The sequence below is a fragment of the Mauremys mutica genome, chromosome 1 (genome assembly GCF_020497125.1).
Source record: "Mauremys mutica isolate MM-2020 ecotype Southern chromosome 1, ASM2049712v1, whole genome shotgun sequence".
In the NCBI taxonomy this organism is placed as follows: domain Eukaryota; kingdom Metazoa; phylum Chordata; order Testudines; family Geoemydidae; genus Mauremys; species Mauremys mutica.
Window position 1 is genome coordinate 230,117,053 of NC_059072.1, and position 27,274 is coordinate 230,144,326.

Consider the following 27,274-nt stretch of genomic DNA (forward strand, 5'->3'; position numbering starts at 1 on the left):
AACGTATAAATGTCAGAAACAATACGCTATTATAAATTACATGATTTTGCTGTGAAAATAGAGGCCTGTTCTATTCTGCTTAGGAGTTTTGGTTCTTAAGACAAACAGTTCAGTCTTGCTCCTTTCAAACACAACTTTTCCATTGGACTAAGTGTTTTAATAAACATCACAAGCTATGTTTTAATACCTCCAAATCCCGCCCTTCCCTTGTTCATCTCCGATTATCTCTTTAAAGTGCATTAGCTTACAAATGTGCAATATATGCCTTTTGTACCACATGTATTATAAGATGAACTGCAACCATCCAGAATCGCTTCCCAATAGTATGGTGATTCAGAATGATTTGTATGACTTATGTGCTGCCTGTCCCTCTCAGGTACTTTATTTCAGCTTCTTGGCTGCATTTCCTGGCTCCATTTTATTGCCAGTTATCACAGTATTTGAAGTGTGGGTGTATTTCTAGCAAATAATCCACTTGGATTTACTTAGTAAATGCCATGAGCCATGATTTCAGCTCATCTGCAGTTGTTGTTGTTACTTAACATTGTGAAGATATCGTGAGGTGTATTTGCTTGTTCTCACACACCTCTTATTGAGCTGCATGTCTAAAGGTATAGGCCACAATTGTGTTTCATGCTGTGGCCCATTTATTCTGCTCTATTAGCACAAAATGTCTATAAACAGAGCTTAAATAGTCCCTGCAGAATAGATCATGGAGGAGGGTTTTCTCTTGATGGCATAGAGCCAATATGCCTTCCACACCAGCACCCTCCTAGCCCCCACATAGGGGGGATGTAGGGATTGGCAGGCAAGTGATGAGGAAGGAGGAGACTGGCATTGTTTTCAGATTGTTTTGTAGCAGCATAATGGCCCCATAAAGAGCTGTTACAAGTTGGTGCAATAGAGTAACCATGACACAGGCACAAAGGTAGCTGCAGGCTACCTTCTCTATGTCACTCCCCTGCCCCTGCTTTCCTGTTCCGAGGATGGACAAACAGGCATGCAGCACACAGAGCCTCTTGGTAAGGCTAATTGTTGATGTGATGGGCTGTTTCATTTTTCAAGTGCTTTATAAACAATATGGCCACTTACAACACCGTGAGGTAATGCACAGTTACCAGGATTTATACCAGGGTAATTGAGCTTAGAATCTGGCACTTTGAATACTGAGATTATTATTTTCTACAAGCTAAAATTGCTTGTTGCTGTCTTTTTCTTTTCTGGACCTACTGCAGTTTCTGGCAGCACTAGATAAAACATGCATTAAGCCTTCTAGATACCATGGCGGAACTAAGAATCTTTGTTCCTCATTATTGCACAAAATTTTGCAGTCCCCAGGCTGTTATGAAACATTGTACAGGGGTCACAACAGGAATTACCATCAACAGTGAGTAAATAAAGCCACCCCTTCCTATTTTACAGATTTCAGAACTTCCTTATCCTCCAGTTCCAAATCCTCTTACAGCTGTTGCTCTTATTTATTTATGGATTTTGGTTTTTTCTGTTTTTTTGCATGGGCTGCTTTAATGGGACCACCATCTGCTCCCTCTTACTGGCATTCTCTTTTTGCATGCAGGAAAATAAGTTACAGCTTAATCGGTCTCCAGGGAAGACCGTGAAGCCATTGGTCAAAGATCTGCAGACCGCATTAGGTACTCTCCTGCTGCAGCTCTGCAGGAACTGATGTTGAGTCCTCATCCCCACTAAATATTAGTGGAATGATTTCTTCTATTAAAAGCTTTCACTAGCAACTCAGACCTGATGCTGTGGCTTGTAACAAGCAATAATCCTATAGCCTGTACCTGTTGATTCTAGCATAGCAATTTAATCAGAATTTGATAGGATTTTGAGGCAATCTGTTTGTTTATAAGCAGAAAGAATAAATCCTGATAAAGTATTTTCGAAACTCAGAAGATAGATTACTTGTGCCCATGCCACATCAACAGCAGAAGCCAAGGCAAGAGTCATTATTTACAGATTTACATTATTTGCAGATACTGACTAGCAAAAATTGGGTCAGATTCTATTCACCTTACTTACATGCGTAGTCCCATTAAAATGAATGTGATTACTCATCTGAGTAAGGCAATCAGGGTTTGGCACATTATTTCCAACCCATTTAATATTCCAGCCCCTGATTCAACAAATGTTCTTATGCACCTTTTAAGCATGTTTAAACTTAAGCAGCGAATGAAGCATGCTTCAGTGGCACTACTCAGGTGCTTAAAATTAGGCCTGGGTTTAATAGAAATAGAATAGAAATCTGTTAAAGAATTCACATCTTCTGAGGCTTTGTCTTCACTAGGAAGAAAGGTGTGCTCTTAACAGGAGTTGGCCAACATGAGGTAAGATTAGGGTGACCAGATGTCCCAATTTTATAGGGACAGTCCCGATTTTGGGGTCTTTTTCTTATATAAACTCCTATTACCTCCCACTCCCTGTCCCGATTTTTCACACTTGCTGTCTGGTCACCCTAGGTAAGATCCTAATGAAGACAAGGCAATTTGTGGTTTTCACAGGCGTTAGCAAGTCGAGGTCAGCCCTAGGTTTTACCAGTCTTTAATTCAGCCTCCTAATGTGGGTGAAAACTTTAGACTCTACACAAACTCAGAGCAAAAAGACTGTCCCTGCTACTTGATTTTTAACATTTTTAATAGTGGCTGTTTTGAAGCTCTAGAGATGTGCAGTGTGTTAGCATTAGTAGGGAGAGGGCATACTCTCCCTACTAATTTATGGTGGTTAAAGCACCTACTAATTTATGGTGGTTAAAGCACCTGATAAATTTGTTCATCCCATGGGATATCTACCTCCATATACGTGGTATGTATAATACATACATCCATATCTCTATAGTGTGTGTACAATACATAGAACATGTATGTGTATGATTATAAAAAAGAAGAAGAAATACAGCTGAGCAGGCCTGCAGCAAATGCTGGTTTTGTCTTATTCTTTCTTGGAAAGGCTGCTCAGAAGAAATTAATAATTAATCTCACCCCAACAGCTGGTGATTGCAGACTGTCTCCCCATGCACAGTGCTTAGTCTCCCGCTTTTGTTTTAGAATTCTGTAGTCACTTCAGCTGGAGTAGCCCTCAGGCCTTACATTGCAAAGCAACCTCTGTATCTCCTGGATTATCTGCTTGTCACTGCCCAAGGCCTGTTGATTATCACTTCATCAAGCAAAATGAGGTAAGAGGATGGGAGAGGGATATAATGTAAGTGTGCACCACAGTCTTCCAAGGTTACTGAGGGGCTGGTCTAAGGTCTGAACTGCTGATCCAATGATCATTTCTTTGTTTCTGTTAGATGGGACTGTCAAGGCTGCAGAAAAGCTTCCAGATAAATGACAAAGGAACAACACATACCCCAGCCCCCACCACGCAATCACTTTCCCTAAAGGGACAACTGAAAAATAGAGATGTGTAGCAGCTAGGACAGATCAACCTTCATCGGATGCTTTATATAGGGGATTGATGGGAAATAGCCTCGGCCCCCACAGAAGGACTCCACTAAATGAAGTTAGTGACATTTTTAGATTAAACTCTCTAAAGAGAATTATAATAGAGTTATAATAATGTGAGGGGACTGAGGCTTAACCTGGAAAAGACAAAAAAATTCAGAGCATTGTAGACACTCCCTTCTTAACTCATCACACTGCCTCTGAGTACATGTGGCACAAAACCATACATGCTTAGGCATGTCTTCACTAGCAACGTTAAAGCACTTGAATGGGGCTGTGTAGTCGTGGAACCAGCAGGGATATAAAAAAAACCACCCTGGTGCATTGTCTATGCTGCCACTTTACAGCGCTGAAACTTGCTGCGCTCATGGAGGTGGTTTTTTCACACCCCTAAGCAAGAAAGTTTCAGCACTGTAAAGTGGCAGTGTAGACAAGGCCCTGCTTGGCTACATTAATAAGAAAACACTTTAGAAAACTAGATGAGCAGATCCCTTCTATTTTATTTACTGTTTTTAAAGGGTAGACAATGCATGTAAGAAATATCCTACTACAAAGGGTCATAAAGTCTAAACAGGGAGGTAAAATGGTATAGTGGATAGGGCATGGCATTAAAGAGTCCTGGGCTCTATTCCCATCTCTGGCAAAGCGTATAACATTTTTGTCCCTAGGGTATGTCTATTCTACAGCTGCTACAGCTGCACACCTACAGCTCTGCATTTGTGCCACTTGTAGAAGTCTTGGTGTAGAAACCTCCTACCTAGACTGAAAGGATTTTTCGGTCGATGTAGTTAATCCACCGCTCCAAGAGGTGGTAGCTATGTTGATGGCAGAATTCTTCCATTGATCTAGCCATGTCTACCTAGGGGGCTAGGTTGCCATAACTTCTTTTTTTTTTTTATGTTGCACAGGCAGAAAACTTTTCATAGCTGTGAGCAACATAGCTACATTAATCCAATTTTTAAGTGTAGACCAGGCCTTAGTTTTCCCATTGGTAAAATGGGTATAATAATGCTTCCGTACCTTGTTAAAGCATTTTGGCTAAGTTTTTTAAAAATGTCTAGTGATTTTAGGAGCCTCAACTATTTGGCCTCAACCAGTTTGAGACACCTTATCTACATAAAGCAACCACCGCTCTGGAAATCAGGCTGCTTTAAGGCGTCTCTACTTAGGCATACAAAATCCCATCACTTTTGAAAACTTTGGCCTTTGGGATGTATGCATGAGAAGTTCTCTAAATACTGGTATTAAATAAGAATGTCTTAAAAAATAAAATTCATAAAACAAAAGGCTATGCATGGACAAGTGTGTTTCAAAGGAAGCTCAGACTGAATTCCAATTTTTCATGCAATCTGTATTTGCATGTGCAGACCTGATGACCTGCAGGTATAATATCTGTCTGCATGAACAATTTTAAAGACCGTAAAAAAAATTGGCCCCAAACATAGAGAACTCAAACACTTACTTTTTGTACCATATTGAAAAACATCAGTTCAATGAGATGCCCACTTTTTTTTTTAACATTCAGCCTGTACTTATGCAGCAACATGAAAAAAGAGATAGCAAACCACACACAAAATGGTCGAACTCTATAAGCAATCATTTTTAAAGAAATAACAGCTTTTTCCCAAGATAAACTCTTGGCTACAAAATTTCAGCTGAAAAATAATCTCTATGGCTGAGTTAATATTTTTTGAATGGAAAGATGCCTCAAAAGGAAATACCAACAGAACCTTTAGCAATAGCAGCCTTGTCGTGTGAACCTCCCTGATGTGTGAACTTGTTCGTTGAAATTCAGATACCGCTTTCAACAAATAACTGCAAAATATTCTTTCCTTCCTGGCTATTATTTTTTTCCTCTGCACTGACTAGTATCCCTCAGCAGTTTCAACATTAAGTCTGCTTGTAAGGCTAAACAAAAACAAAAACCAAAAACTTTTAAACTAAATCTACCCAGATAAATCGAATTAGCATGTAAATAATTGGCTCTCAAAGTCAGTGTGTTGCTATTTTAAACACTATATGCAAACTCATGTGATGTTTTGGAGCTTCAGTAAAGACTGAATTTCTGTTGCAAACATTTCTGTCTCCTTATTCTTTTTACATAGGCATGTACTGTGCAATGCCAAGGGCTTTCACTAATAATATTTATGGTGCAATAAATCTTCTTCCGTATAATTTTTGTGGTTGATGTTACCTTTGGTACATGGACATGTTCCAAGGTAGAATCTACAATTACTCATCCCCAGCAATTGGTTTTAATAGGATCATTTTGCTGAATAACTATTTGATTTCCGGACATGTTTAAAGGTAGCACAGGAGGCTGAAGCAGTGTTCAAGGTCACTTTTCTCCATGGGATCGCTATTCTGTCTAACAACATGCTGAACTGGTTTTGACTTCTTGAAAGATGGAGAGAGAGAAAAGGGGGTACAGGAGACGAACAGGTCTTTACTACCCACTATCAAATCAGGTGAATGTGTTTAGTTTATGAAGCAAACAAACAACAAAAACAGTCCCCAACAGTGGCTTCATAATCTACACAGGTTCCAAGTTCATATCTATAACATTTGGAATGCTCAGTCTTTCTATTGTGTTTACTAGGCCTCACCATTCTTACTCTGTCTCCTCAGAAAAATGCCCTTGTTTCCTCTTACTCTTTTGTGGTCTTTTAAATACAGATGCTCACTTGATTAATCATCTACACATCTTCCCATTATCTGCTTTCTGAGTCCAAAGAGTGGAACTCCCTACAGGGAAGGAGTGGTAATTTTCTTATTGACATCCCAATAAGTGCTCCACTTTACAGTGGGCAATACAGCATCTGCAGCTTTCACCTGTGATTACCTCTACCTTCACAAGCTATGCAGGAGCGGGGCAGGTCAGTTCTTGAAGAATGGTATAGCCTTGAGAAAATGCCAGGTGCTGCAAGAAGTAGAATCGGCTATTTATTAGCCTCCATTGGACCCAGCCTGTACTTAATTGACCCACCCTGAAGTTAGAGAACACCAAGAAGAAGGAGATGTACTGACTATTATTGGTCATTATAATTGTATATTATTTTGCAGCAGCCACATTTATGCTAGCCAGGGGTTCTCCAAATTCATTGCACCATGACCTCCTTCTGACAACAAAAATTACTATACGACACTGGGAGTGGGGACCAAACCCTGAGCCCTGTGGCCCATGGAGTGGGGGGGGGGTACAAAGCCAAAACCCAAGTCCCACCCCCTGGGGGGTGGGTGGGGCAAAGCTCAAGGGCTTCAGCCCCATGCACAGGGCCTGTAACCTGAGCCCCGGCAGCCAGAGCTGAAGCTCTCAGGCTTCAGCTTTGGCTGCAGGTGGCAGGGCTTTGGCCTCAGGCCCCAGCAAGTCTAATGCCAGCCCCAGAGACCCCATTGAAAAGGAGTCACAACCCACGTTGGGGTCCCGACCCACAGTTTGAGAACCACAGGTAAACTGCACAAGATCCTTGCCTTGTGGAACAGCTAGCTACATGTTCCTGTGCGAATTTTGGCACAGCAGGGGAGTTGGCTGCATGCTTTGTTGTGTGTATTTTGGCAAAGCAGAGGGCTTGTGAGCTGCTTGCTCCTAGAGAGTATATAAAATAATAGTGTTTAGCAAGGGATTTTGAAAGGGTTTTTTTACGATCCCATTAGCAGTTCTAAAATTAGGGGAAGAATTATTTGAAGAGGATTATTATTTTAGAGTTTTAATGTGACAAGTGAGAAAAGACAACATGGAAACTATGGGCTGTAAATGCAAAATAGAGGTGTTTTTTTTTTCCTTTTTCCCCCAGTGGAAAATGCAATGATGGAAGCTATGCCAACACTACATATTAATTACACTAATGAGCAACAATGGGGAGGGGAAGGAGAACTAAGCAAACCCAGCTATCAATAATAAAATTCCATGAAAACTCTAGTGTTAAAAGGAATTGTTCTGTAAATGTTTATGCAGTTATGCAAACATTTTGTATATATTGCTGATTGGTAGATATTCCGGATATGACAAGAAAAATGTGAAAAGTCACATTTTTAGTCTGTCTTCTTGCAAAATGTACAGTAAAACATATCTTTAAACTAGTTTCCTTCTCACTCCATTTAGAAGACATCAGTATTGGAACTGTTAAGATCTTTTGTGGATCCTGAAATAGCTAATCTTTGCAGGACATTACAGCTGCAAATTACCTTTTGAAAACTTGGCCAGGAATCCACTAACCAAATGAATAGATTATTCAAAGTTATGAGGTACTACCCTGCCCCACCCCCAGAAGTCATAATGGGATTTTGTAGAACATCAGTCAGTTTTTCTAACTGCAATATTAATACTAGAGCCACCACTTTTCTGTACTGTACCTTCAGAAAAAAAAATTCAGTAGTATATTAGAATTGTGCTGGCTACTATGTAGAAAGGAATGTATGTCGCAAGATTGGCATCCTACCTGCCAGTGCAATTTTCAGCACATTCCTTATTAAAATAATACAGAATATTTCAATTTTTGTCATGGTTAAAGTTTATATATGTACGTTTAGAACTCTGGTTACATGGGATAAAACATGGACTTCATTTGAGTGTTTTTTCCTTCAATGTGTTCAAATGGTATCAATACAGGATGGCATATCTTACAGAAACACTGCCTAATGTTCTTTCCTGACACTCAGGAAGGCTCAAAGTGGAATCTAGATGAAATAAACTGAATTTTAAATAGGCTAAATCTGTAGTCCTCAGCCTTCCTCTTGTCATCTACCCATACATTTTTTTCCTGTCATTCCTTCTCTTTACGCTATAAATGGATTATTACTTGTAAATGATAGTAACTCAAGTGGTACTTTGTCAAGTAAAAAAGCTTATTGCCTTTGTGCATTTACTATCCTCTTTTACTGATGTATCCTCTAATATGTAGTAGTATTATTCCTAAAATACTATTCCATCAGTGAGCGAGAGGATTTAAATAAATTCTCTGGTCAATGAGCAATTCCACAGCCAAAGAAATATTATAAACCAGCATTCTAGTGCAGGATTCATGCATTGGCTTTTCTCCGGCAGAGCAGACCAGCTAACATCTATTTAGTGGTGTCAACTTAAACAATTACAATGATCTCTCTCTCTCTCTCTCTCTCTCTCTCACACACACACACACACACACACACACATACACACACACACACCCCACACCCCACAGGGGACTTGATCCAGTTCAACATGAGTGTCTCTTCAGGCTCTCCCCAAGGCTGTAGGCCCCTCAGTTAGCACTAGGACACATTATGAGCATAATGCCTGTCTCTCACCAGTATTGTCACTCCCCACAGAATAATTAACATTCACCAGCTTCAATGGAAAATTGAAAAAATAAAGAAACAAGGCAATGAAAACTTAAAGCCAGTGCTTGTGGAAGAGCACAGTGACAGTGGATCCTGTGGGCGGTGATACCCAGGTCCTCAGAGGTATATAGACTCTTAACTTCTATCGTAATCAATGGAAGTTAGGAGCCTAAGTACCTTAGAGCAGGGGTTCTCAAACTTCATTGCACCGCGACCCCCTTCTGAAAACAAAAATTATTACAGGACCCCAGGAGGGAGGAACCAAAAGCCTGAGCCCACCCGAGCCCCACCACCCGGGACTCACTTTGGAGTCCCAACCCACAGTTTGAGAACCACTGCTTTAGACAATCTGGGCTAGAATTGCTTAGTATGGTTTGGTATGGCTGGTGGGCATAGGTAGCTAGTGTATATAGTATCAGTGATGTAGTGTAACAATGACTAATATCTGCCTCAGAATGCCTTTACATACAAAACACTTGCATTGCAGCAACCCTGCTTATCCTTTAATATGTACTGGACAGCTCTGTAATTATTATAATAACAAAAAAAGCCTTTGGCTTTTGCCAGTTCTTTAGGATTCATGCTCCCCATGACTGGGTGCCCATTGTGAATGACTGAATTTTGTAAATTAGTGAGTAAAGATCTGATCCTGCTCCCAATGCAGTCAGTCAGAATTTTGCCATAGAATTCAATGGAAGCAGGGCTGGTCCTGAATGACTTGATCCTGCATCACTGAAGTCATAAGAGGCTTTACCATTGACTTCTATTGGTGCAAAATATATTTTGTCAGTTTATTTTGCCAGTGGTCGTTTATGTGTAATTATTTCTTATATTTCATAATTAAAATTGCCATTAATTATTGTCTATATTATTTTACAGCACCCAAATATGTGATGAGCTCATACTGTACAAGTAAGAAGTGATGAGGACAGATGCTCCATTCGTGTGGAGTGCTGTAGTTCCATTGACTTCAACTGGGGATCTGCCCCATCTTAATCCTGATGGAGGATGCTTTACAATCTAATTTCAGGCATGATGCAACAAAGGGATGGGATCAGGTAAGAAATCAGTATGAAGGGGTGCGCTGGGGGAATTGGGAGAGAAAAGCAGCAATACTTAGCCAAGGCTTGTACAGAATATGTGGTGTAGTCAACCCCCGCAAACCTTGTATAAATATCTTAGCATCAATATACATAAGTATCTTTGACTCATTTCTTGTGGTAAAGGCATGGTAGTAGGTTTTGTTAAAATAATGTGGTTTTAATATAAATCCTCACTCCAGCATCTGCTGTTAAGGCTTAGATGAGGCATTGAGACGGACTGCTATTCTTCTGTGCAAATTATAAGTGCCCTGGTTTTACAGTCCCCTCCTGAGCAAGGACTGTAGGAACTGACTCAAGGAGTGAAATCCTAGCCCCACTGAGTATGGCTGCAATATAAACCCAGTGTTTGAACTCAGGCTCAAGCCTAACCCCTCTTGCATCTACACACAACTATCACTTACCCAGGGCTTGGACCCACGGTCCCAGGACCCCATGCAGGTGGGGAGTGGTCCAGTCTGAGTCAAGCCAGGACCTAGACACAGCCGCACTGGACTAGTGCTCTGGGAGTCTGCCAAGAGTATTACACAATAACAAAGGGTGACTCTCTTTGTCCTTTGGACAGGCAAGTTTGGTGGATGGTCAAGTTTTCCCATGTTGCACCATGAAGAAATGGCTAGAGCAGCCACATTTTGGGAGGGCACTAGGAAGTCTGGGATATGGGTGGTTGGACTCGGGCCCAGATAATGCAGTGTAGGTGTTGGAACTCCAGGTTATAATCATGGGTTACAAATGAGTGTAGACACTTAAGATGTAGGTTAGCAAACACAGGGTCTGCTAACTCAAGGTCAAATGACCCTGGGCTTACCTTTCACTGTACACATACCCATTGAAGTCAATGGAGCTTTGCCGCTGACTTCAGCAAGGTCAGGATTTTACCCAGGTATGCAGGTTAGTGAAGTGTGGATTAGCAAAATTCTGTTCTGTTTAAGGAAATCCTGCGCTCATGTTTCACAGTATTTTATTTACCTTGGGTAAACCATGAATGTTTTAGTGATTTGGTGATATATTTTTCACAGACTATTTTTAAGCACTTTCTTTTTTAACCCGTATAAACAATGTGTATCTGCAGCTTTTTGGCCTTGTCTTAAATAAAACTAACAGTAATAAAGAAGAGCAGAGGGTTTTGTTTTGTTTTGGGTTTTGGGGGGTTTTTTGCTTCCTTTTTGCCCTTCTTGTTGAAAATTGCTATTTGAGAGTGCAGTCTCTGGGGAACAGAGTCATTTCCTGACTGTATTTGGCAAGAGAAGGAGTCTGTAATGCATGATACTTTTTCATACTGAGGCAGGAAGCTCTGGTCTTTGTGCTCTTCATGAATAAATTTTACACATCTTTTTGCTGTTTTCTATCCTAAATGAAGATATATTTTAAATATCACAAAAAAAATGAACTTGTTTCATGGATAACAACTTTATCTGACAAGTTGAGTTCAAACTGAAACACGGGGCAAGCTTAAAGAAAACTTACTCGGTGAAAACTGACTGTAAAGGTGGCTAAGAAACAAAAATGTCTAATGAATATTTGAGTAAGTGAATTTACATTATAGAGCATATACAAACAATTAGGACTCCCTCCCGCCCCCGCCCTTTCAGCCACTAACTAAAGGGTGGCTTAAAAAATAAAAGTAGTTTTGCCACCATGTAAATCTCTATACAAATGAATGTGTTACCAAGAACCCAACACTTTTCTTTGCAAGATAGCCCAGATGGAATCTAAGAATTAGCACATTATTAGCTGAGCTTCATTTTTGGAATGCTAGGTACTTTACCTGGTTCTTATCAAATGTCTTTTCTCTTGTTCCATGAGGAGCACCTGGATGAACTGGAGTTAAAAACAGATCATGAGGCCAGATGACCCACTACCAGGCATCTTGCATTATTATTCATACCTGTGTGAAGTGGGTATGAAACATGAGGGAGCAGATCCTGGCCTGGCACTGGCTACTTTGCACTATGATAGTAGAATGAAGTAGCTGTAAAGCTGGTGGATCCTGCCTCTTGAGATTTCTTCTCCATGCCAGGAAATTATTAGGTAGCAGACGCCACCCAGCTTCTCAGCCTCTCGTGCATAGGGTATAACTGAGAGGAAGGGGGTGTAACCAGGGCTTACTCCCTGGTGATCCCAGTGATGTTGGGACCAGGGGTAGTCCTGATGCCCAGTCTTCAGCCAGCCCTAGTATTGTTTGAATGAAAAGGTAACTTAGAGCCATACAGCCTCCTAAACTGTGTCAAGTACAACTTGGATGCAGCTTAGAATCTGGGCCTTGGTAATGTTTAAAACTCACTTTGCACCAGTGTTCATAAGTATGCAAGGTGCAAGGCAGTGCCTGACAGGACCTAATGTTGAAAGTCCTAGGAAGGTTTTACACCCCCTCGGTTTTAGATCCCGGGCCTTCCAGTGCCCATTGTCCTGCACTTGTCCCCCAGGTATTACTGTCTGGCATACTACTACCTAACAAAGCATGGTGCTGGTATTATTACATTTTGCAGAGGTTCTATTTTGTTCTGAATAAGCCTGGCCAGTGCACCTGTTCCCTCTGCTAAAATAATCTGGAGGAAAAAATTAGAATATGCACATGTAAGTAAGTACGTAAACTGCTTTATTGTTTTAGTTTTGCTCTATTGTGTTGGGCCATGAGGTAACTCTGTGCATTCCCTGAGTACTGTATCAGGAAGTCTGCAACAAGAGGAAATTTATCTTTTTCCCAAGGACAATGGAACATGTGTTAGAGTTTGGGGTTTGTTTGTTTCTCATAAGAGAGAGGTTTGTCAGGTTCTCGATGCTGTATTACTCACTTCTCAGTCCTGAACTAAATAAATCCCATTCTATAGGACCGGGTACATCCTGTCATCTGCCAAAACTGATATTTGTGTTTTTCCCTGTTGACTTGAAAAGTTGTGCTCTATTGGTGAGAGAATCGCTGAAGCCCAGGATGTATGGACATTTTTTCCCCACAGTCTGTTGGTCTGGAGTGAGGAGATTCCATATATTTCATTGACATGATGTTCTGCGACACAGGAGATTAAAATACCCCTCTTCGGAAAAGCTGGGGATCCAACTCCTAATGGGAAATATGTCAATGGTAATTTGATCAAGAGGGAAAAAAAAAAACTTGTTCCAAGAGAAGAAATTATTTAGTTTGAGATTCACTACATTAAAAAAACTATAGTGATAATTCCCCTCTCATAGTAGTTTGACATCAGTGTATAAGCATTTACTTCAGTAGAGTTAATCCTGATTTACACTGGTCCAAGAAAGAGAAGAATTGGGCCCTTTTTGGTACCAGCTGAATGTTAGGGCTGGGTTGTGACTGGCTGGGGCAGCTCTATGTTTTTTGCCGCCCCAAGCACGGCAGTCAGGCAGCCTTCGGCGGCATTTCTGCAGGAGGTCTGGTGGTGTTTCTGCGGGTGATCTGCCAGTCCTGTGCCTTCAGCGTACCCGCTGCCAAATTGCTGCCAAAGCCATGGGACTGGCAGACCTCCCGCAGAAATGCTGCCGAAGGCTCCCTGACTCCTGCCCTCATGGTGACTGGCAGGCTGCCCCGCCTCTGGCCTGCGCTTGCTGCACTGGTGCCTGAAGCTGCCCCTGGTGACTGGCCCTTGTGTGGGTGCTCACAGAAAGGGAGGTAATAAGGTAATAATTGGAGATATACCAATCTCCTAGAACTGGAAGGGACCTTGAAAGGTCATTGAGTCCAGCCCCCTGCCTTCACTAGCAGGACCAATTTTTGCCCCAGATCCTTAAGTGGCCTCCTCAAGGATTGAACTCACAACCCTGAGTTTAGCAGGCCAGTGCTCAAACCACTGAGCTATCCCTCCCCCCCGCAAGCAATGTCCTCATCATGCACATCATGCACAAGGGCCAGTCTGAAGCCTGGTCTACACTAGGCGTTTAAATCGGTTTTAGGAGCGTAAAACCGATTTAACGCCACAACCGTCCACACTAGGAGGCACCTTATATCGATTTTAATGGCTCTTTAAACCAGTTTCTGTACTCCTCCCTAACGAGAGGAGTAGCGCTAGTATCGGTATTACCATATCGGATTAGGGTTAGTGTGGCCGCTGATCGACGGTATTGGCCTCCGGGCGGTATCCCACAGTGCACCACTGACTGCTCTGGACAGCAATCTGAACTCGGATGCAGTGGCCAGGTAGACAGGAAAAGCCCCGCGAACTTTTGAATATTTCCTGTTTGCCCAGCATGGAGCTCCGATCAGCACGTGTGGCGATGCAGTTAAAAATCAAAATAAAGAAAGAGCTCCCGCATGGACCATGCGGACGTGATCGCTGTAAGGGCAGGCAAATCTGTTCTATCAGCGCTCCGTTACAGAAGACGAAATTCAAAATCATTTTTTTTAAATCTCCAGACAGACGCCATAGCAGGGGCTCAGCGCACTGCTGTGTGACAAGCGTAACGGAAAGCCAAAGAATCAAATGGACGCTCATGGACTGGAGGACTCAAGCTATCCCACAGTTCCTGCAGTCTCCGAAAAGCATTTGCATTCTTGGCTGAGCTCCAAATGCTTCTAGGGTCAAACACCGTGTCCGCGGTGGGTCAGGGCATAGCTCGGCAATTTACGCACCCCCCCACCCACCCACCCACCCACCCCCAGAAGTGAAAGGGAAAACAATCCTCTCTTGACTCTTTTACATGTCACCCTATCTTTACTGAATGCTGCAGATAGACGCGATGCTGCAGCTGTCAACACTAACATCCTCACTCCCCCCCCGCCATGGGTGGCTGATGGTGCAATACGACTGATACCCGTCCTCGTCATCAGTCTATTGGCACATGGGGCAGTGCAAAAGGGCTGGTAACAATGACCATCTTATTACCAATTTATGGTATGGTAGATGGTGCAGTATGGCTAGTAACCATCTCTGCTATCATGCAAAAGCAAAAGCATGCTTCTGTGTAGCGCTGCTGAATCGCCTCTGTGAGCAGCATCTATTACACATACGGTGACAGTCACAAAAGGCAAAACAGGCTCAATGATTGCCATGATATGGCATCTGCCAGGGCAATCCAGGGAAAAAAGCCTCGAAATGCTTGTCTGCCGTTGCTTTCCCAGAGGAAGGAGTGACTGACGACATTTACCCAGAACCACCCGCGACAATGATTTTTGCCCCATCAGGCACTGGGATCTCAACCCGGAAGTTCCAAGGGGCGGGGGAGGCTGCGGGAACTATGGGGTAGCTACGGAATAGCTACCCACAGTGCAACGCTCCAGAAATCGACACTAGCCTCGAACCGTGGACGCACACCACCGATTTAATGTGTTTAGTGTGGCCGCGCGCACTCGATTTTATAAAATCTGTTTTACAAAACCGGTTTATGCAAATTCGGAATAGTCCCGTAGTGTAGACGTACCCTTAGATGCACACTTTGTGCTGGGGAAAATGCAGGAGCATGAGGAATACTCTTTTCATGCCCCCACTGTGGATGGAGAAGAGGTGGGGCCACAGCTAGACCCCTCTTCCACAGCAGCTCATGACCCTGTGGGGCAGACCCACCATAGGGAAGATGCTGCACAATTTGAAAGGACAGTGCAGCCTGCACACCTGCTGTATGTGCTCCCTGAGTTACCTTGGATGATGTGGCCACATGCCACAACCAATTCAGACTGTGTACTAACTACACAATTAGGTCCTTTATCACTGATAAAGCAGCTCCTTCCTCTTATGCACAGTCTGAATTTCCCTTCCCGTTTCCTGTTTTTGCATGAGATGTTCCTCCTAGTCTCTTGTGAGACTCCAGTGTGTGTGTTTGTGGCTGATATCTTTATGATTCACTGCTCATTGCTTTAAGGGATATAAAAGACTATTGAGTTTAACGGTCAATCCCATAAGCACCGAAAACACATGCAAAATGTTAATGGCCAGAACAAACCTTTTCAATGACAAATTTAGCACATTCCATCCTACCTATAGTGCCACAGATTAATAAAACAGTCTTTAGAGCATCCTACAAAGGTATTAGCTAAAAACCTGATTCTGACCACTACTGTCAATGGGAGTTTTCCTGTGGACTTCAATGGGAACAGTATTAGGATCCTAGTGATATTATTATAACTAGGTTTCATTTTTATTAAATTATATCTTTAGTTTATAATATATAAAATGCATTACCCAATTTATTACATAATGATCCAAAACATATTTACTTTGAGCTATTTGTTATTATTTACTTAAATTATTTCTAGTAGAGGCTCCAGTAAGGGATTGTGCTAGATCTTGTACCCAGCAAAAAGCTTTACAATCTAAGCATACAATGAGAGACAACAGGTGAATAGAACAAATACATGGGGGGAAGGAAGGAGGAAAAAGGTAACTGAGGGACAATTATGTTTGGCATAACAACCAGCAGTCACAGCGCACCCATAGACTTGCCATTGTCGAGCGCTGGGAATCATTTCAAGAGTGGCCGTAATTGCTTTAGTTTATGTCACTAAATGGTGCAGATAGGGGGTTATCATTTACTGTATATTTGTAGGCTGCCTAGCATAATGGGGCTTTGAACCTAATTGATAGAAGAGGTTGTTGAATTTAGGAAGTTGTGGAAGTACCTTTCCTGGTAGATTTAGAAGGAATAAATACAGCACTCCTTCAACCATACTGCATTCCTGTTAAACAAGGTAACTTAAGAGATCATAATACTTGGTAACAATCCATGTTTCATTCCATCTATGAAAACACACCCCATTCCATGTCGATTGTTGTAGTGTATTGTTTGTTCATTAATTTATCACTTCATGTATTTAGATTGTTTGCCCTCCAGGTCAATGGCTTTGTACTTGTTTAGCATTGTCTCCCTACTGCATAATATAAATACATATACCAACCTGATACTACAGTAATGAGTGCATAGGAATGAAGACCATGTTTAACTTTGGTAAATAGGGGCCTGATCCAAAGCCCATGGACGTCAATGGGAATTGAGCTCTGAATGAAGACTTCAACTCATGGTACCTTATAGATGAAATCCCAAGGATTTGTATGCATATTCAGACGCTACAAGGATAAGAACACTGATTTTCTGTCTTTGTGAGAAGCACATTTTATTATTTTTAATTATTATTCCATGCATAGCTAAAGTTCCCCCTGTGGGTCTGGGGACAGAATAGGCCCACTGCTCCTCCTGCATGTCGTAAAAGGTGACTAAAAGAGGACTACCTAGAGAGGGATGGGCTCCACCAGGTTAGAAATTTGCCCAAATTACACCATATGATGAGCAAGTCAACCATGTCCATACCGGATTGGTCGCAGCCCGGGTTAATAATGACCACACCATACGTTTCCCACCAGGGCGGACACGACAAGTATACTACTGGTGTAACCCCAACAAAGAGAATCCGGGGAAGAGAGAACATCACCATAGCCATGTGGAATGTAAGGACATTGAGACACATAGGGAGGCTGAAAGAACTCACGTATGAAATGGAACAACACCTGGCACCTCCTAGGAATCTCTGACGTCAGATGGAAGAACTTTGGAGAGGCACTAACGGAAGAAGGCCATGTACTCTATTACAGTAGAGAGGACAAACGTGTCAATGGCATAGGATTTCTTGTGCATAAAGATATCAGGAATTCAGTATTAGGATGCTGCTCAATATCCAGCAGTCTTATTTCCATCCGTTTAAAGGCAGTACCATTTAACATCACAGTGATACTAATCTATGTGCCCCTACAACAGACTATAACAATGAGCAAATTGAAGATTTTTACAATCAGCTCCAAGATATCATCAATAAGGTACACAAGAAAGATATCCTGATTGTACAGGGAGATTGGAATGCTAAAGTGAGTACTGATGCACAGGCAGATTGGCGAGATTATTGTGGCCCTTTCTGTAATGCGGTAACCAATAAAAGGATTGAGACTTTTGGAGTTTGCCAGCTATAACAAACTGATTCTTTCAAACACATTAGGAGCACATAAAGTATCCAGACAATCAACATGACATGCACCTGATGGTCTACATCACAGCCAGATCGACTACATCATGATGCAAAACCGATTCATTCTGGAATTAACAGAGCTAAAACAAGGAGCTTCCCTGGTGCTAATATTGGAAGTGATCACGACCTTGTGATGCTAAACTTTTGGCTGTGGCTAAGGAAAATCATCATGCCAAAATTCACCAGGACCAAGTTTGACTTAGAAAGACTCAGAGACTGAAACATTGGAGAGTCATTCCAAGCAACAACAACAACAACAAAAAAGCAAAAAAACCCGGAAAATTTGCCCTGCTGTTTCCTCTAGAGGAAGACATAGAAACAATGACCAACAATTTCAACACTGTAATGAATGAGGCACCAATGGACATCCTTGGGAAATACCATACGAAGATAAAAACATGGGTCATAAATGAAATACTACAAATGTGTGACATTAGAAGAGAACTTAAGAGAGACAAGAACAGCACCGAGGGAGCTGATAAATACAGAGCAATTGGCAGAAAGATCAAGAAAGGAATGAAGGTGGCCAAGGAGATATGGATTGAAAACCAATGCTCTAAAATTGAAGAGTGTATCAATAATAAAAATAGCAAATTAGCCTTGCAGGTTGTAAAAGATCTGACGAAGGAAAGATGTATCAAAGCTAATGCAATTCAAGACAAAGAAGGGAACAGTCTTACAGAAGAAAGGGACATTATCAATAGGTGGACAAACTACTGCTCTGATCTATACAACCACCAGACAAATGGAGATCCTAGTGTCCTAGACAGCCCAGATTCAACAAAGGAGGATGACTGCGTGAAGAAGTGGAGACAACTGTGAAATCACTCAAGAACGGAAAGGCTACAGGTATTGACAACATCCCATCTGAACTGATGAAATTTGGAGAAGAAATAGTAATAGACATACTCACCAAGATCTGCAACAAGATCTGGCAGACCAGTGTGTGGCCGTCGACATGGACACAGTCACATATCGTCCCTCTGCCAAAGAAAGGCAACCTGCAATTGTGTCAAAATTACCAGACCATAAGCGTAATTAGGCATCCCAGCAAAGTGATATTGAAAGTCATATTGAACAGATTGAAGCCACAAGTGGAGAATATCATTGCTGAAGAACAAGCTGGCTTTCATGCTGGAAGAAATACCACAGAACACATTTTGAACCTTCATGTTCTTTGTGAAAAGTACTTGCAACACCAGCAGGACATCTACCAAGTCTTTACTGACTTCAAGAAGGTGTTTGACAGTATGGCATGAAGCTCTCTGGACAACCATTAAGAAGTGCGATTTTGTTGTAAGCTTATTCTTACCATTAAACAACTGTAGGCCAAGGCCAGCAGTGGAGTTCTCATCAGTGGCACAATAGGAGAGTGGTTTCACACCGCTGCTGGAGTCCGGCAAGGCTGCCTTCTTTCGTCCACACTGTTCAACATCTACTTGGAGTGCATAATGACTGATGCCTAGAAGATCACATGCACAGTCAGCATTGGGGGGCGAACAATCTCAAATCTTTGGTTTGCTGATGACATTGATGGCCTGGAAGGCAGCGAAGATGAATTTGCCAATCTTGTGAAATGATTGGATGAAACCTCCACAAAATACGGCATGGAAATCAGTGCAGGGAAAACTAAGCTGATGACAAACAACTGTGACAGGATCAGCTCACATATCACTGTCAGTGGACAAGAGCTGGAGACAGTGAAACAGTTCAAGTATTTGGGGCAATCATCACTGATGAAGGATCCAAGGCAGAAATTCTGGCAAGAACTGTGCAAACAACACTAGTAGTTGGCAAAAGCCAATTTGGAGGAATAAGAACATCTCCCTGGAATCTAAACTGAAACTGCTGCATACACTGGTCATCTCCATTTTTCTGTATGCATGCAAGACAATGCAAAACCGGCTCGAGCCCCCACCCAGTGATCTGGGACAATTACCTACCACCCCCCGGGGCGCCTCTAGGAGGCAATACTTCCCCACTCGCAAGCACAGAGTCCGAGTGTAGGAAAATCCTTTTAATAAAGGAGGGAAACAATGCGGCATCACGTTGGAGAGACACCACAAACAGGACTATACACAAACCATAAGCAAAAAACCCACTTCCAAGTACATTTGGCACTGTCCTTTCCCCCTTAGGGTCTTAAGTCCAATCACCCCAAAGTCCAACAACCCAAGAGTCTTTGTCTCTGGTCAGTGCCACCCCAGAGTTCAAAAGTTTATCTGCAGAGTTTTACCCCCCCAGCCTGGGTAGAAATGGGGGGGGGCACACACAGTGTGTTAAAGGACACCTTACGTGGGCCAGGGCCGACTGCCCCGCTTCTCCGTGGAGTTCTGCTGCAGCCTTCACCACGACTGGCTCCACTCCATCAGCTGTGCCGCTCCTCCAGCCAACCTGTGAACCGCATCAGCCGTCCCTGCGAACCGCTCCACACTGCTCACTGTTCCACAGACTGCGCCAACGTGCTGCAGACTGCTCTGCTCTGCCAGCTGCTTAGCAATCAATCTTCAGGCTCCCCCACTCAGTGATCTCAGCTCAGTAAGCTTAGCTCTTTTAGTGATTTCAGCTCTTAGTGGTGGGCCCGTACCATCAGGTACACACACCAGTCCCCAGCCTCTCTCCCTTCACTGGGTTTTGGAACCCATGTCCCTTGTCTAGCAAGTACTATTTAATGTAGGTTGAGTCATTTCTGTCATAAAGCAGTCTCATATTTCCTCATTCACATTATTAAGGTAACAGCACTTTTTTCTCCTTCCTGCCCCAATAACAAAGAACTTGGGGATTCCACAGTGTGAAAATAACCATCCCATGCTGCTGTGTGTTATGCTAAGTGGAGTGGGTTTACCAATGCAAATGCACATTCCTAAAATTCCTTTGCCCACTCCTCATAATGTACCACCAGATGTCAGGGTAGATCTCATCCTGACTCTGCTTACACATGCAAGACATGGACCCTTATGCCAGAACTTGAATGGAAAATACAGATAGCAGAGATGAGATACTTCTGTAAAATTCAGGGCATCTCCTACTTCGACCACGTCACTAATGAAGAGGTCCACAACATTATCATCCAATGCACTGGGTCATATGAAGACCTCCTGATGACCATGAAGAAGCGCAAGCTGAAGTGGTATGGCCATGTAACAAGATCATCTGGCCTATCCAAGATCATTCTCCAAGGGACAGTACAGGGGAAGAGAAGAAGAGGTAAACAGAAGAAGAGATGGATTGACAACATAAAAGAGTGGACAGGAATGGACTTTGCGGTGGTTCAAGCACTGACACACAATCATCAGGGTTGGAGACAATTGGTTGATTGCTCATCAATGATGGTTCCCCAACAACCAATGTGGTTATGGGAGTGATGATGATGATTGATGATAGCTAAAGTTCCCATCACCATAGTATCTGACTGCTCTGATCATACCACGATACCAATGGATGGTATCGTGAGAATGTCCCTTAAGAACCAGTCCTGGTGGGCTAAGAATTTTGTTGTATGCCAGGATGGCACCCTTGTAACATAATTTTTGTTAATTTAAAAGGTTCTGCACTCTTACCGTATTCTAAGGCAAGTAACCCTTTAGAAGAAATACAATTTGATGATAATATCCACTAAAGACAAATAAGGGTTCAGTCTTGCAAGCTTCAGGCAACAGAAGGTACTATTGACTCCAATAGGAGTTCCCTGTCTAAGCTCTTTGGGTCAGAGACCATCTTTTTGTTCTGTGTTTGTACAGTGCCTAGCACAATGGGGTCCTGGTCCATGACTGGGGCTCCTAAGTGCTACTACAGGACAAATAATAAGTGATGAATGGCAGGCTTTCAGGACCAGGTGGTAAGTTTGTACTACTTGAAACATTTACAATGTTCTAAACAGGGGAATGGAAGAACTGTCCCCTTATCTTTCAGGATGGTTTCTTCCTCCTGAGACTGGAACTGCAGTAGTGGCAGATTGTATGTTGGCTGCAGTGTAAATAACCTGGAAGGGAAACCACATTTCAGTATCAGGGGGTAGCCATGTTAGTCTGTATCCACAAAAACAAGGAGTCCGGTGGTACCTTAAAGACTAACAGATTTATTTGGGCATAAGCTTTCGTGGGTAAAAAACCCACTTCTTCAGATGCATGGAGTGAAAATTACAGATGCAGGCATTGTTATACTGACACATGAAGAGAAGGGAGTTACCTCACAAGTGGAGAACCAGTGTTGACAATTAGGGTGGATGTAGTTCACTCCCAATAATAGATGAGGAGGTGTCAATTCCAGGAGAGGAAAAGTTGCTTCTGTAATGAGCCAATCACTCCCAGTCCCTATTCAAGACCAAATTAATGGTGTTAAATTTGCAATTGAATTTTAGTTCTGCAGTTTCTCTTTGAAGTCTGTTTCTGAAGTTTTTTTGTTCATGTATGGCTACTTTTAAATCTGTTATAGCATGTCCAGGAAGATTGAAGTGTTCTCCTACTGGCTTTTGTATGTTACCATTCCTGATGTCCGATTTGTATCCATTTATTCTTTTACGTAGGGACTGTCCAGTTTGGCCAATGCACATGGCAGTGGGGCATTGGTGGCACATGATGGCATATATCACATTAGTAGATGTGCAGGTGAATGAGTCCCTGATGGTGTGGCTGATGTGGTTGGGTCCTCTGATGGTGTCACTAGAGTAGATATGGGGACAGAATAGGCAACAAGGTTTGTTACAGGGTTTGGTTCCTGGGTTAGTATTTCTGTGGAGTGGTGTGGAGTTGCTGGTGAGTATTTGCTTTAAGTTGGGGGGCTGTCTGTAAGCGAGGACTGGCCTGCTTTCCAAGGTCTGTGAGAGTGAGGGATCGTTCCAGGATAGGTTGTAAATTGTTGATGATGTGCTTGAGAGGTTTTAGTTGGGGGCTATATGGGATGGCCAGTGGTGTTCTGTTATTTTCCATGTTGGGCTTGTCCTGAAGTAGGTGACTTGTGGGTACCCGTCTCACTCCGTCAGTCTGTTTCCTCACTTCCCCAGGTGGGTACTGTAGTTTTAAGAATGCTTGATAAAGATCTTGTAGGTGTTTGTCTCTATCTGAGGGATTGGAGCAAATTCGGTTGTATCTTAGGGCTTGGCTGTAGACAATGGATTGTGTGATGGGTCCTGGATGGAAGCTGGAGGCATGTAAGTAAGTGGAGAGTTCAGTAGGTTTCCAGTATAGGGTGGTGTTTATGTGACCATCACTTTTTTGCACTGTAGTGTCCAGGAAGTGGATCTCTTGTGTGGACTGGTCCAGGCTGAGGTTTATGGTAGGGTGGAAATTGTTGAAATCCAGGTGGAATTCTTCAAGGGCCTCCTTCCTGTGGGTCCATATGATGAAGATGTCATCAATGTAGCGCAAGTAGAGGAGGGGCGCTAGGGGACAAGAGCTGAGGAAGCGTTGTTCTAAGTCAGCCATAAAAGTATTGGCGTACTGTGGGGCCATGCGAGTACCCATAGCTGTGCTGCTGACTTGAAGGTATAAGTTGTCCCCAAATCTGAAACGGTTGTGGGTGAGGACAAAGTCACAAAGCTCAGCCACCGGGTGTGCCGTGGCCTCATCAGGGATACTGTTCCTGATGGCTTGTAGTCCATCCTCATGTGGAATATTGGTGTAAAGAGCTTCTACATCCATGGTGGCCAGGATGGTGTTTTCAGGAAGATCACCAATTCATTGTAGTTTCCTCAGGAAGTTGGTGGTGTCTCGAAGATAGCTGGGAGTGTTGGTAGTGTAGGGTCTGAGGAGAGAGTCCAAATAACCAGGCAATCCTGCTATAAGAGTACCAATGCCTAAGATGATGCAGGGCATCCAGGATTTCCAGGTTTATGGATCTTGGGTAGCAGATAGAATACCCCTGGTCGGGGTTCTGGGGGGGGGTGTCCAAGTAGATTTGTTCCTGTGCTATAGCAGGGAGTTTCTTGAGCAGATGGTGTAGTTTCTTTTGGTAACACTCAGCGGGATTGGAAAATAGTGGCCTGTAATAGGTGGTGTTGGGGAGTTGCCTGGCAGCCTCCTGTTCATAATCCGACCTGTTCATTATGACTACAGCTCCTTCTTTGTCAGCCCCTTTGATTATAATGTCAGAGTTGTTTCTCAGTGTTTATGTGTCTCCTTTTTAAATATAGGAAAAGTAACATCTACAAATTCTATCAAAGCAATACATTGCAAGAATGTTAGCAGCATTATCTCCCTGAATGGTTACTTTCTGTATCTCGGTAATAGGTAGGGGGAGGAGGTGTGCGAGGGGAGTGGTAGTTATACATCATACCATGATGATCCTGTGATAGTAGCTCTATCTGATAATATCTTCTGCTGTTTGATTTTTATGCTAACCTTGATTCCATGAAGCTCTTGATTTCATGCCTTAATTCTAGATGCTAAATTATTAAATAAGGTGTGTTTTTTTTCATGTTGAATATTTGTCAAAACATTTCTTAGCGTGGTCTGAAGACTGCTGTTTCTAGCCTTTGAATTGCTATCAGTCTTTATAAGAAGGGAGAGACTAATTCAGCTATTAAAAAAGAAAAAGTCACCTACACGCTCTCGGTAGATCTCTAAAGGCACATTTCTAATGGTCCCTTTCTAATATTGCTACTGTAGGTGTGTCATAGTCATACTGTTAGACTTTATACTGTTCAACTTTATCTATGAATGTTGTACCTATGTAAGTACTAATTTGCAATATGTACTATTGAGCAACAATGGGCAGCAATTTACAAGATATGGATCTAGGTAAGTGGACAAATATTGTTTTCTGATTTGTGGGGTGCCCAGCTTGACATGTTGCAGGGGCCTGATTTCCAAAGGGAGGGTGCTTAGCATTTATTTACATTCATGTCCATTTAAGGCATCCTAAGTTGGAACCCAAAAACTAAGACACTCAAAATCACCAGTCACTTACAAAAATTAGTCCTTTAGGTTAAACTGTGAAAATATCTAGAACAATAATGATGCTGAATATGCTGTTACATTTTACAGTTAAGAACAGTTTTCAGTGTAGATGCAGGAGTTACATCATAGACTATTTGGTGGTGGTTCAAAAATAATTTTACCACTGATATGACTCAACAGAAAAAATAAATGTATAGATGGAGAGAACCAAATGTGCATCTAGTCTATCTGCTTGCCTTATAGCAGGTGCTGCTTGCTATTTAACAGTCATGATCATTGTCGTTTTGAATTTCACCTTCTATAACTCACACCTCTTCTTGCCCTTCAGCATGTAAGTTACAACAATTCTGAGGGCTTGTCTAGGGGACACTAAGGAAAATTAAGCCAAATTAACTAAAGGTGTGAAATTGATGTACATACATTAAAGCACTTTTTAGACCTATGTGGACACTCTCTTTCAGAAGTGAAGTGGCCTTAGTTCACACTAGTTTAATTCTCCTCCAAGGAGGAGGGATGTGGGAGAGGTGAGACATCAGCCATGCACAGTGTCCTTTTAACATAATGTCGGAAAATAAAGACAATGAGTCAATGACTATAACAACAATTTGATGTTTGACCCAGTTCACTGGGAATTTGTTTCTCACTCTAGGCAAAATAATTTGGGTAAATACATTATAAAATGGACTAAACTGTAATACTCCAGTCCTGTAGACAAAATTAGAATCAACCAAATAAAGTCAGTATATTTCAGTTTTCACAGGGGAAGATAGTAGAGATGTTCCCTGTCCCAAATTTTATTTGCCTTGAGGATGGAACCTCTAGCTAATATGATATCCATAGACTACTTACACCAAGACATCCAAGTCATGCCACTATAATAAATGGGGAGATATATTTATTGTCTATTACTGACCCTATTGCGGCTCCCAGATGCTACCAACCATTCAGCATTATGGTAAATGATCTAAATTATCTTTTAATATTAATTGATCAACAGCTGGAGTGTTCCCTTTAATACATATGTGCCCTGACAACATATACAACTAACTTACCATTCATTTGGTGAGCATAGGTGATGAAATGTTTAGGCATTTAAAAACATCATTTAGCACCTGCTTTATTTAGAGGGAAATATGCTTGCAGGTGCGAAGCAGATTGGGCAGAAAACATGAGGTGGGGTATAAAAGGCAGGTACAGTTGGTAGCCTTTAAGCTATCACACAAAGAGGAAGAATTAGCAGTTATTCATTTCCAACCCTATTATTCGGGGCACAGAAGCCATTTGTAAGTATGTAGCAAAACGAATGGAAACAACTGAAATAACTGTTGAAACAATGAGAACAACAAAACCATTGGCTATTCTGAGCTTAGTTTACTTCCCATGTATATCAATATAAAACATTTTCAGAGGCGGACAAATATACACTATCTATACATAGCTTCAATGCAGTCGTGTTTTGAAAGTGTTTTGGTTCAAAGCAGGAAGGAGACTTAGCCACTAAGTCCATAGAGAGTGCAACCCTGGCATTTCAGACTGCATAACAGCATCCATGGCCATCACAATCTTCCCCTGGCAGGACTTCTCCTACAACCTACTGCCCATGCAAGTCCCATGTACAGGGGAATAACACATCACAGAGGGAGTTTTGAACAAATGTTAGTGCAGCTGCAGGCTACACCAATAGTTTGGTGAATTCACTGCCAGCTGCTGGGGGGTGGGAAAGGTAATAATTCATGTGTACCTTGGACTACCATCTTCCCAAGGATGTGGTTACTATGAGGCCCAACGCTGATGGGATGATTATCATAGAGGTGCTCACCCTCCCCTTTCACTTGTAGAAAGGAGATCCGTGTGTGGATGTGGAACTGACATGCCATAAGGTTATGAATATTGAGCTCTAACCATTATATGAACACTGCATGTGACCTGGTAAGTGAGAGGAAGTTATGGTATATTGGGATTATTGGAATTTCCTGCATGACAATATTGATCTAACTAATAGGGGACTGTGGGAAGAGCAAAAACAGGAAAGTCACATAATAAATCTAGATAAGGACATCCCAACACACACTGTGGCAAGCCATTAGCATCACTAATCCTGTCTCTGGCCTCTAAGAAGTAGCAAGTCTAATTTTGCCAAAGCTGTGAGGCTAGAGATCAAAAGAACACTGAAGAATTAAAAGCTTTTGTCAGTGGCAAAAGGGAGTCACTTGTCAGTAGCTGTCTAAGGAGATCGGCTGACACTGAAAGAGAGACTCTGGGGAGTCTAAACAGTAGGGCCTGCCCAAATCCAGAGAAGAGCTAGATATGTGTACAGTCCATTTTATTATTTTAAAGATGTTTTCTCTTAAATGCTTTTGTTCTAAATAAATGATACTTTGCTTCAAGGAGGCTATTTGGTTACCGATTACCACTGCCATTGCCCTGGCGGGAAGAGAACTCCAAGGCCTGAGCCAAAGTCAGACCTTCTGGGGTGATCATGGTTGGTACACAGAGGACTGCTACCCAGGGGCCAACCAGTCTGAGTAGGTGAATCAT

At 42.2% G+C, this 27,274-nt stretch overlaps 1 long non-coding RNA gene across 1 annotated transcript; it reads left to right on the plus strand.

Annotated features, from left to right (window-relative positions):
• Positions 1-3,086: 3,086 nt before the first annotated feature.
• LOC123344615 lies at positions 3,087-27,043 on the plus strand. The gene is made up of 3 exons (XR_006572610.1): positions 3,087-3,190; positions 9,660-9,838; positions 26,575-27,043. It is a non-coding gene; the product is annotated as an uncharacterized LOC123344615 (long non-coding RNA).
• Positions 27,044-27,274: the final 231 nt, after the last annotated feature.